Source organism: Schistocerca nitens, chromosome 7 (genome assembly GCF_023898315.1).
Source record: "Schistocerca nitens isolate TAMUIC-IGC-003100 chromosome 7, iqSchNite1.1, whole genome shotgun sequence".
Lineage (NCBI taxonomy): Eukaryota > Metazoa > Arthropoda > Insecta > Orthoptera > Acrididae > Schistocerca > Schistocerca nitens.
Window position 1 is genome coordinate 513,184,125 of NC_064620.1, and position 12,924 is coordinate 513,197,048.

Sequence of the window (12,924 nt, forward strand, 5' to 3'; positions counted from 1 at the left end):
CAGTGTGAATGCCGTTTTTTGTTATGTATTAGTATGCTCCACATATCGATCCCTTATAGGAGAGTGGTTGCCTTTTCCTTATTTTACATATTACATTAGTGTTTATTTCTTTTACAGAAATCATTCCTGCAGTTGATTTTATACTTCTTTCCACACATATGGACCAAAAATTCAGATACAGTGTAAAAGCAATGATCAAGCAAGAAGGTTTTTGTACTCTTATTAAACAATGTCAGAGACTTCCTGTTTTTATATCTGATAGCAAACTGTTGTAAAGTTGAATGCTTGGTTAAGTGGTGAATTTTTAAAGACAGGTACCCATTTTTTGAACATGGAATTTCATCTTTTGTCTTGTACCATGATCATGGACATTCACATTTTGCTGAGTTTTGCAATATTATTTTTTACAAACCTATACATTTCTAATACATAGACTGCCAGGAGGTAGAATGAGTGATTTTTGGAAGAAAGATCTGCAACTGTAAGTTGGCTTTGCCCTGTTCATTACTCTCACAGCTCTCTTCTGAGTGAGGAGCATGTCTGAGCTGTGTTTAAAGTCTCTCCAGAATACGGTACCGTAATGCACTACACTATGGAATTGTGCATAGTAAGCAGTGTGAATAACCTCTGGGCTTGTGCATTATGCGAGGATGCACAAGACCTAGCACTCTTTGTTCAGCTTACTATTAGCTTTCCTGATGTGTCTTTACTATTGCAAGTTGTCCTGGATCCACGGGCATAAAAATCTTTTTTCTAACATTTTCAGAGCCATGTAATTTCATATCAGGCATAAATTTCTAGTTTCTCACATGAAAGTTGAGGAAGGTGATTTTCTTTGTGTTGACTGTGAGAAACCAACACAACATATGCCCCAGCAACGGACAACCATGACCATTAGGGCCCCGTTGCGGAAAACCAAGAGGGCCATAGCCGGAGCCGCCCGCTGTGGCCGAGCGGTTCTAGGCACTTCTGTCTGGAACCGCGCGACCGCTACGGTCGCAGGTTCGAATTCTGTCTCGGGCATGGATGTATGTAATGTCCTTAGGTTAGTTAGGTTTAAGTAGTTCTAAGTCTAGGGGACTGATGACCTCAGATGTAAGTCCCATAGTGCTCAGAGCCATTTGAACCATTCGAACCATAGCCGGAAGCGCCGCGCTTAAATAGCGACCAGACGAGGAGAACCAAAGAGAAAACGCGCATGACATAACGAGCGGGATTACTGGCATTACTGCCCCTACTAGATAAGAGAATCACTGGCACCAGCGACTCCTCCACGGCTCAATAATTTTTCCTCTTTCATTACATACTTATTACGTATATACCAGATGGTGTTCCAGAAAGTATATAAAAGCACTTGAGTACTCGAATGCAACGATGTGTCAAAATTTCAAAGTAATCCAGTACAACGTTTTGAGATTTGAAATTTTTAAGACACGAACATCGACGTTTGCACTTGTATAAAAAATGTAATTGTTCGCAAACGCATATCTGCGAAATGTTTTGACCGATTGCTTTTAAATTTTAACAGAACGTCGCATTGGACACGTGTGTTTTATATAGATACTTTTAAATGTATGTAATCTTTATTTTTTTTTCAAATTTAATAGTAGGGTACCTAAGAGGACGATTGTATTGGAATGCAACGTTGTGGCAAAAATTCAAAGCAATCGGTCTACAACTTTCGAAGATACATGAGTCTGAACAACTGAACATCTACATTTTTGTATGTAATGGTGAACAATAAAACCAGAAAGGTACAGAAAACTTCGTTGTTATTTTATATGTAGCACCAATTACATTTAAAGTTGTTACCTCACGTCCTTTCTGTACTCCCTGGTCCAAGTGATTGTTTTAGGATCTGCAACAGTTTTAAATGTCTCTCCTGGGGCATAATGATCTTACTTCATAATATTTCATGCTAGCAGTGGTGGACCTTATAGCGACTTGAGGTGCAAAAGTAAAAGTCGGATGGAATCGGTCTGCAAGTTGGGCAAGTAAAGTCCCTCCCTGGTGAGCTGCAAGGTGAGCCTTAAAAGTTGGGGAAGTCCTGACTACAGTTTTGCACTCGCCACACACACACACACACACACACACACACACACACACACGCACACGCACGTCCGTACGGGCACCCAGAGGCACGCATGAGACTCATGCATAGGCAATGGCGCGGCGCGGCGCAAACCCACGCGCGCAGAATTGCCGACACGACGCTGCGCGCTCTGTTTACCAAATAAACCCGCGCCGCTTCCTTGCAGCGGATTACAACTGCGGCCGCAGCCCCTACTCGGGTACGTCACACATCGCAGCGAGGGAGTTCACGCCGGTGCACGCACATATGGTGACACTAAGGACAGTGCACCGTAAGACAAGTGGCTGGTACTGTACACACATTGCTGTCGAAAATGCCGGTCTGGTAACACATACATAGCAAAATACTCACGAGGTTATATCATCGAAGGATGGGACGGAAAAGTGAACTTACACTGTGTAACCTCCGCGTGACACAGTACTATGGTACGTGAGCGGGGTTCACCTTATGAGAAAGGATTTTTGTATAGATATCGACCGCCGGCCGCGGTGGTCTAGCGGTTCTAGGCGCTCAGTCAGGAACCGCGCGACTGCTACGGTCGCAGGTTCGAATCCAGCCTCGGGCATGGATGTGTGTGATGTCCTTAGGTTAGTTAGGTTTAAGTAGTTCTAAGTTCTAGGGGACTTATGACCTCAGATGTTGAGTCCGATAGTGCTCAGAGCCATTTGAACCATTTTATAGATATCGACCGCGTGTACCTGAATGGTGGCAAATCAGACTTACACCCACTCTGTAATAACAATGATCCGTCAAGCAACTTCGAAATGCAATTACACGTCAGCATGGACCTGAAGATGCTATCAATTTGATAATAATACGGCCGCCAGCCTAATTAGGCATTACCTGACTTTCTTCCCGGTACAAGTTGGTAGATATTCATGCAAAACAACAAGCAGTAACACTGCATAATATAGTAGAATTTTAGAACCAGAAAATCTATTGAACTGATAGTTTCACGTTCTGTACCGATATGGAAAATCCATGAACACATAACACTACACTATAATGTATACTACAAAACTTTATACTGTCTATTAACCTGATTAAAATCGGGCATTGGTTACCCTAGAAATAGCACTTTCATATCACACACAAAATGCCAATTTTAATAAAGATAAAATACTGATAAATTTTGACATTTATATTGACTTTAACTTTTGCTGGTCAAACCAATTTAGAACACTTCAGAATTCAAATGAATAAAAGGGGGGGGGGGGGACCCTGAAACTGTTATGATCACTGCATTAAAAAAATGATTACTGATTTTATTATGCGTTCAAGATTTCAATTATATAAGTTACTATTCTTTTCATCTTATTTACTGCTCATTTAAATACCTTTATGTCTGTCTCGAAATAATTAAACTTCATTTCTATATCAATATTAAAGTTATCTTTCAACTTTGTTAAACCTTCGTTATTTATTTACTGGTTCATTAACAAAACATTTCTTTAAACACCATTCTAACATAACTAGATCTGCAAATAATTATGATTAACACAAAATTTAATTTTTCATTTCGGGACACTCGGATTGCACAATATTTGGAAACGACCCTGTCTAGGTTAGTTGTGAGGATAATTAAATGATGGGAAAGTTCTGGTAAAATTTAGGATATTATTGCACAGTTCACACTCTGATCCATGCGAATACAGTACTAAAAGTTTCAACCTGCTAGTATGGATGCGGCGGTTGGCGGGCGGCGAGATTGCGAGGCACAGAGCACACATACAACCACAGCTATGGCTCTTGACGTATCGGCACTTTAATTCTTCATACCGTCGTGATACTTTTCCATTTAGTACCTATGGAATTTTGCCATGCTGTGTGGGCGTTGGAACGGCATACCCGAGGCTCAGTGAAGCTACGTCTTCCAGGAGAGCCTCCTCGCTCCAGAAGGTGTTGCTCAAACCGGTCCCAGACTCCAATTAACTACTGAGCCCGTTGTGCCGTGCAGTGCCCTTGCGCATTTTCCTGCGCTCGCCTGCCATCCACCTTTTACCGCTCCTTTACAGACAGGGTATTCACCCGAGGTTTTGCATTCTACATATCCTAACACATTGCCTACGTATGCACCAGACTCACAGTTACAATTTTAAACATCTTACAACAGTCTCAACATTTGTTACATTTCAGTTCTATTACAATATTGCTTGACATTTGACATCAACATTAATATTCACATTTAAACTTGTTCAGAGGTTTCTTAACACAATGACATGAAACAAAAAAGAAATCAAATCAGAACATCAATTACACAAGTTTATCGAAAAATCAGAAGAAAAAAATTACTTTTATGTACAGTACTACATCGTTGTTGTTGTTACAACTGCTGATCACTAAAACTGCAACAGCAGAAAGATAGCAAATCAGATTTCACTTACTGTGCGCTTACTGTGCGCTTACTGTGCGAAATTTCTTTATTGTATATTTTTGGTTCGCCGATGACATTGTAATTCTGTCAGAGACAGCAAAGGACCTGGAAGAGCAGCTGAACGGAATGGACAGTGTGTTGAAAGGAGGATATAAGATGAACATCAACAAAAGCCAAATGAGGATAATGGCATTTAGTCTAATTAAATCAGGTGATGCTAAGGAATTAGATTAGGAATTGAGACGCTTAAAGTAGAAAATAAGTTTCGCTATTTGGGGAGCAAAATAACTGATGATGGTCGAAGTAGAGAGGATATAAAATGTGGACTGGCAATGGCAAGGAAAGCGTTTCTCAAAAAGAGAAATTTGTTAACATCGAGTATAGATTTAAGTGTCAGGAAGTCGTTTCTGAAAGAATTTATATGAAGTGTAGTCATGTATGGAAGTGAAACGTGGACGATAAATAGTTTAGACAAGAAGAGAATAGAAGCTTTCGAAATGTGGTGCTACAGAAGAATGCTGAAGATTACATGGGTAGATCACATAACTAATGAGGAGGTATTGAATAGAATTGGGGCGAAGAGAAATTCTTGGCGCAACTTGACTAGAAGAAGGGATCGGTTGGTAGGACGTATTCTGAGGCTCAAGGAATCACCAAATTAGTATTGGAGGGCAGCCTCGAGGGTAAAAATCGTAGAGGGAGACCAAGAGATGAATACACTAAACAGATTCAGAAGTGTGTAGGTTGCAGTAAGTTCTGGGACATGAAGAAGCTTGCACAGGATAGAGTAGCATAGAGAGCTGCATCAAACCAGTCTCTGGACTTAAGACCACAACAGCAGCACATCTTGCTGGTGTGGATTAGGACCGCTGACAAAATATCGATATATCGATATTTCTTCCAATATTACCGATGTTTATCGACAACACACTCACACTGATATATCGATATCAATATGGCGACATCGAGTGCCGATGTTTTTATTTTATGTAATACTTTTTCACAATTTTCGGTACATATTTGAAGTTGTTCTTTTAAAATTATAGTAGAACATAATTTTAATTTCACTGGGTGAAGGAGTCTAATTACATTTTGAGCTCTCATCACGTCCAATCTTTCCCTTTGAGTGTGCGAAACAAGTATACGTCACAGAAAAGTCCGAATTCACTGGGGTGTGGCGTTGTGAATGGAATAACAAGATTTCCGATATGAAGAAACAGCACGCCAGTTCCGTTAAAAACTATTTTTTACGCTACTAGAATGCTATTTCCTTACAATGGCAGTCTTCAAAAACGGTTGCTGACAATGATGAACAAATATGTAAAGGACAAGACTGGTTTTTGCGGACGGCCAGGGTGGCCGAGCGGTTCTAGGCGCTGCAGTCTGGAACTACGTAACCGCTACGGTCGCAGGTTCGAATCCTGCCTCGGGCATGATGTGTGTGATGTCCTTAGGTTAGTTAGGTTTAAGTAGTTCTAAGTTCTAGGGGACTGATGACCTAAGATGTTAAGTTCATAGTGTTCAGAGCCATTTGAACCAATTTTTTTTTCTTTGCGGGGGGTGGAGATGTGTGAGGGGAAATGCTGACATAATCGGAGCTAAACTGCATAGTTTATTTTCATCCTGCAATTTTGACACTACAACTGCTAGGTCGCTGGCGTTGGCAGAAATAAAGAAACAGACAAGTCGACATGAAGGGTTCTGGACAAGTCATATGTGACGAAACCTAGCAACGGACCCATCGGACACCTTCTATTGCGCCACTTTAAAGCACTTATCATTGTTAGCAAAGTGGTTATCGCCAATCGTGATCGTGCATCGTTTTCCTTTCAGTTCTTGGTCTAAGAGCGTTAGGGATCCTGATAGTTTGTTGATGTGCAGAATACCTAATGATAAGTCAATACTGAAATATATAGATTTATAACGGCCAGTATATTTGCTATGTGTAGCCGCTACTTCTATGAGGCGGTATATCGATATTCTTTCCGATATGCACCAACGATCAAAGGCTTGGTGTCAGCTTCAGAAAGACCCCATGAACAATACAGCAGCGCAATATTCACAAAGCTCGACCGTATGGAGCGATCGGCGGCGATGACACATATAAAAATACAAAAATTGTTGTTGTTGTGGTCTTCAGTCCAGAGACTGGTATGATGCAACTCTCCATGCTACTCTATCCTGTGCAAGCTGCTTCATCTCCCAGTACCTACTGCAACCTACATCCTTCTGAATCTGTTTAGTGTATTCATCTCTTGGTCTCCCTCGACGATTTTTACCCTCCACGCTGCCCTCCAATACTAAAATGGTGATCCCTTGATGCCTCAGGATATGTCCTACCAACCGATCCCTTCTTCTAGTCAAGATGTGCCACAAATTTCTCTTCTTTCCAGTTCTATTCAATACCTCCTCATTAGTTATGTGATCTACCCATCTAATCTTCAGCATTCTTCTGTAGCACCACATTTCGAAAGTTTCTATTCTCTTCTAGTCCAAACTATTTATCGTCCATATTTCACTTCCATACATAGTTACACTCTATACAAATACTTTCAGAAACTATTTCCTGACACTTTAATCTATATTCGATGTTAACAATTTTTCTTCTTCAGAAACGCTTTCCTTGCCATTGGCAGTCTACATCCTATACCCTCTCTACTTCGACCATCATCAGTTATTTTGCTCCCCAAATACCAAAACTCATTTACTACTTTAAGCGTCTCATTTCCTAATATATTTCCCGCAACAACACTCGATTTAATTCGACCGCATTTTATTATCCTCGTTTTGCTTTTGTTGATGTTCATCTTATATCCTTCTTTCAAGACACTGGCCATTCCGTTTAGCTGCTCTTCCAGGTCCTTTGCTGTCTCTCACAGAATTACAATGTCATCGGCGAACCTCAAAGTTTTTATTTCTTCTCCATGGATTTTAATTCCTACTCCGAATTTTTCTTTTGTTTCCTTTACTGCTTGCTCAATATACAGATTGAATAACTTCGGGGATAGGCTACTACCCTGTCTCACTCCCTTCCCAACCACTGCTTCCCTTTCATACCCTTCGACTCTTATAACTGCCATCTGGTGTCTGTACAAGTTGTAAATAGCCCTTCGCTCCCTGTATTTTACCCCTGCCACCTTCAGAATTTGAAAGAGAGCATCCCAGTCAACATTATCGAAAGCTTTCTCTAAGTCTACAAATTCTAGAAACGTATGTTTGCCTTTCCTTAATCTATTTTCTAAGATAAGTGGTAGGTAAGTATTGCGTTACGTATTCTACAGAAATTACAACAACCTTACTGAAAACATGCACAGTGATCTCTATCTACAAGCCACATGGAACAGATTTCATGTTTTGAGAAACCAACCAATGAATTTCATAATCGGAGATTGCAATAATTGCAGCAAAACATGGATCTACCAAGAGAAGAAACTGCAATGGGAAAGAAATCGAAAGAGGAGGAGAGAGATCAGGACTTAAGATTATACACAGTTCCAAATTGCCAACCTCTTTCAACAGCTGACGATGGGAGCGTGGATGCAACCCTGACAAATATTTGTAACAGATCGGATAGCTCTGCAGTCAGGTAAGTCAGTAGTAGACGCGCTTCCGAGGACTTCACATATACAAATCACGCTGACCGTAAAAGTTGTAGTGTGCTCAGATAGCGTCCCATTTAAAAGGCGATTCAGCTTCAAGAAGGATGTTGCAGATTTTTCACAGAAGAACCGGCTGCCGGGACTGATGGGATATCTCCTGTCGCCATCTCCTGTGACACATTTACACAGACGAATATCTCGGAAACATATCCGTAGAACTGGTGTTTATCTGGTAATAAATATGCAACCAGCCACTTTTTTACGATTTATTTAACCATGTACATGTTTTCAAGCCACTGCAGGCTCGTCATCAGATGGAGGTATTACATTATTACATTGTTTTGTGGACCAAGTGTAGCTAGATGCAGGACTGGTTAAATTTCCGTCATTTCCGCCAGCAGCACCAGCACTGCATCTAGCTACACAATTTGGAACTGTGTATAATTTTTAGTCCCGATCTCTCTCCTCCTCTCTCCTCCTCTTTCGATTTCTTTCCCATTGCAATAACTTGATCCTGCTGTGGCATAATCTTTGTAAAGAGTACCTTTTAGTTTTCCTCTTTCTATCATTTCAGCAGTTTCATCAGGTTCATCAAAATCATCTTCTTCATCTTCATCAGGAACGGAGCTATATGTGGATCCTACTGACAGTTGTTTTTTCATTGATGGTTCCACAGTCTTTTCCGATTCTTCTTGATTGCTGACAAGCAGATTTATAAAGTCAGTTTTTTGTGTCATAAGTTCACTGAAAGTACCCTGGTCTTCGATTCGTCCATTGTTGAGAATAACAATCAAGTCAGCATCCTTGAGATATTGCAGTTGATGAGTGACTAAAATTCGTGTCTTTCTACATAAATAACCATTGATACATTCTTGAAACAGATGTCTACCAACAAGTGCATCAACAGCAGACAGAGGATCATCTAGTAAATATATATCTGCATCTCTGTAGACTGCCCTTGCAAGATTTATTCGTGCTCTCTGACCACCACTTAGAGAGACACCTCTTTCACCAACAAGAGTTTTATCACCATTTGGAAATAGTTCAAAATCCCTTTTCAGTGCACATGCTTTTACTATCTCTTTATACATTCTGTGATCGTATGGCTGTCCAAACAAGATATTCTGACGTACTGTTCCAACAAACAACCAAGCATCCTGAGAAGCATATGAAATTTTTCTGTCTGTTGTTATTGATCCTGAAGTTAGAGGAAGTTCTCGGAGAAAAACATGAAGTAGTGAGCTCTTTCCCGCACCTACTGGACCTATAACAGCACACAAATTCCCAGGTAGGACTTCCATACTGATATTTGTTAACGTTTCTGTTATAGATGATGGAGACCATTTAGCAGAACACTTCTACATTTGTACCCCTGTCTTCGTTTCTTTCAGTTTTTCTTTATCACTTCCTCCTAATATGACTGGTGCTGGTAGTACTGGTACATGTTCCTCTTGCAACAAAAATTCCTGAATTCTGAAGATTGAAACTTTGGCCTCGGCTGACATTTGCATTGCTAGTGGAAGACATAAGGCCAAACGAAGTTGCAGAAGGTTGAAAAATTGTGCTAAAGTGAAAACTATATCAGCTGTTATAACATTTCCCAGAAGAGCATAAGCAACAACAGTGATATATAAAGATGTTCTTTCCGTAAAAACCATAAATTCCATACTGTAACCTCTCAGATAACTGGCTCCTCTAAGTACTTTGACTTCATTCCTTCGAGCAATTTCAACCATTTTTTCAAATGGCTTTTCCCATGCATACATTTTAATTACTTGGACTCCTGTGATGGTTTCATTCATTAGCCGAACTCTGTCATCAGTTCTTACAGCAATTTTTGAACGATACTTTGTAGTCATCCGTGTTATGTAAGTCTGAACAGGCATCGTCTGAAGAAAAATTCCAGCAACTCCTATAATAGCTGCCCATCCAACTGCTTTCCATATGAAATATGTTGCCACAACTGTCTCTAATGGAGTTATCCAGAAGTAGTGAAGGAAAAATGTTACAAAATCAAACCGATTAACATCATTTGAAAGAAGATTTATCATCTTTCCTGTGGTTGTTTGTCCTGCCGTTGCTTTACTCAAACGAATTGTCTTCCTGTAGATAAGTGAACAAATAGCTACACGGATACGCATTTCTATTTGCTGTGCAATGAAGCCACTGTGATGACCCATGAAGAGATACAGAAACAATATGACGATTAGCCCACTTCCATACCAGAGAGCTGCCTCCTTCGTGACTGTTGTTATCAGGTGTGAAATACTGCAAGAGGAGACCTAGAAGTATTGGCCTGGAAGTGTTCACAATTACAATGTACACTGCAACAAATATCCCCAAGAGGCCGTACTGCTGACCAAACGTCTTTATGAGGGCCTTGAGAAGACTTGGTTTGTATGTAGCATCCTTTTTGGCCTTTGCTATCTCTTTATTCCAGTTGTTTCATCTGCGTTTTCGAGGCCGACTGTCGAGGAGAAGTTCTGTGTGTTACAGTGCTTGTGTGTTTTTTAAAGTCATTTTCGCCTCCATGAGAATCAATAAAATATAAGAGACACACGATACAGTGAATATCATGATCATCTTCACCTTTTCGAAGCCACGACTAAACTTTACACCATTCACTCTCGAACTTAGTTTTCAACTTCTGTTTCTTTTTTGGCACATGCACTTTAACTTCGCTGTCCTATGACGAATCAATAATCGTAAAAATGTTGCATGAGGGAAACTGCACAACAGTAGTTATTCTTGCAGAGAAGCACTAAGCACTGTTATGATCGACATCTGCCTCCACATCGGTTTTCCTGCCTAACAGAATAAATAAAAGTACAAGAAGAGACTATACAATATGCATATGTTCATATGGCCCATGTGCTACATACTTGGTCCACAAAATAATGTAACACCTCCATCTGATGATGAGCCTGCAGTGGCCTGAAAACATGTTCATGGTCAAATGAACCGTAAAAAAGCGGCTGGTTGCATATCTATTACCAGATAAACGCCAATTTAAATCTCAGTCGCAGTTCGTCATCGACAATGGATGTACTGCCGCAAAGGATACTAAATTGACTTAATGAAAACATACATGTAACCCTATAAAAGCAATAGCAGCTTTACCATACCGATCAATTATCTGAAGACACCTAGGAGACTTGAGAAGCACTGCTCCGATCCTTTACCACTAATAGAAGGGAGAAGTGGTGTGGCTTAGTCACATTACTGGGTATGAAACAAAACAGCAAAGCAGGATGGCGTATAATGCAATTACAACTTAGTCCGATGGTGTTACATTGATGAAGAACTTTGTTACTGTGGTAATGTCCGAACGGACGACCACCTGCTCACGTGCCCAAATCTCAATAAAAGCTGTACCCTGCTAGATTTCCAGCCAGCTAATGATATGGCCATGGCGAAAAGTTCCTTTCACAAAAACATAATGCAACTGTGTTTAAGGCGAGCAAAAGTATAATTGTAACAAGCTCGAATAAAACTAGAAAATAAAACGCTTACCGCAAAGCTTAATGTTACAGAATATATTCGATTAACAGGAATCCGATAAATAGAATTTCTATATTGCAATTAAACTTCGATGGGAACTAAATGATTTAGTATTAGCCATTTTAACTCATTTCTTCAAGCAAATTTTCGCTAACTTTATATTTTCCTTATATGAAAAGATGAATAATTGCGGTGAGCATTTGACTGTGTTTTTGGAGAATTCGTCTCATATTGTTTCAGCACAGTTTGCACTGTTTCAAGTAGGGTTGTTGGAACAGTTTAAATGGACCGGCCGTGGTGGCCGAGCGGTTCTAGGCGCTTCAGTCCGGAACCGCGCGACCGCTACGGTCGCAGGTTCGAATCCTGCCTCTGGCATGGATGTGTGTGATGTCCTTACGTTAGTTTGGTTTAAGTAGTCTTAAGTTATAGGGGACTGATGACCTCAGATGTTAAGTCCCATAGTGCTCAGACCCATTTGAACCATTTTTGAACAGTTTAAGCCACCATTTGGGAAATATCAGGCTCTGTTCGATCTTTTGATCGGTCCGTGATCTGGTGACTTTTGTAGGTACTGTATCCATGATGACCTGCCTTAGCATTTATATGAGACAGTAAACTTTAATGACAATAATACTGTGGAACACGGACTAAAATATCTCCTGGGGTATATGTAACAATGGCAGCTAATCAATAAGCAATTATGTGTTTGTTCGGTTCTCGAGCTTTCGCTCGTCCTGTAGTACCACGATCTAGTGATGTCGGATGGTAGTATCTTCAAGACGGATACTGCCGCTGTAATTTATTCTCGCATAGGGAGTATAGTCAGTTTACCACGACATATTTCGTTTGTTAGGCATTTAATTATTCACAATTTTCTTTATTTTTCACAAGAATGTAGAAATTTGAAGTAAATCGAGCAAGAACTTTCATAGATTTTTAGTAACAGTCTTTCCCCTTTACAGATTACATAGATAAACCGCGAGGTAATAATTAAACTTTTCCTCTTTAACACGTTATAACACGGAGCCTAATTACCGTATGAATACCAAACGTGGTAGCATTAATGTCAAGGACATGAAGAATAGAAATAATGCAAAATAAATTCAGTTGAAACACTTTTAATGTGCTGCTACGGTACCGTACACAACACCATTACACCGGTACCATTACTGCTACAAAAGGGGCTCAATATGACGCCCATCAGTGTCCAGAAGAATCTGAAAGTGCAGCATTGTATTCTGCACGGCAGAACGAAGCATGGCTACCTCTCTTGATACGCTGCGCTTTACATCAGCACATGTGTGAAAAAACGGTTCAAATGGCTCTGAGCAGTATGGGACTTAACATCTTAGGTCATC

General features: G+C 40.2%; 1 pseudogene; it reads right to left on the reverse strand.

Moving 5' to 3' along the window:
* Positions 1 to 8,484: 8,484 nt before the first annotated feature.
* On the reverse strand, positions 8,485 to 10,374 carry LOC126195713 (ATP-binding cassette sub-family C member 4-like; annotated as a pseudogene).
* Between the last annotated feature and the right edge of the window lie 2,550 nt (positions 10,375 to 12,924).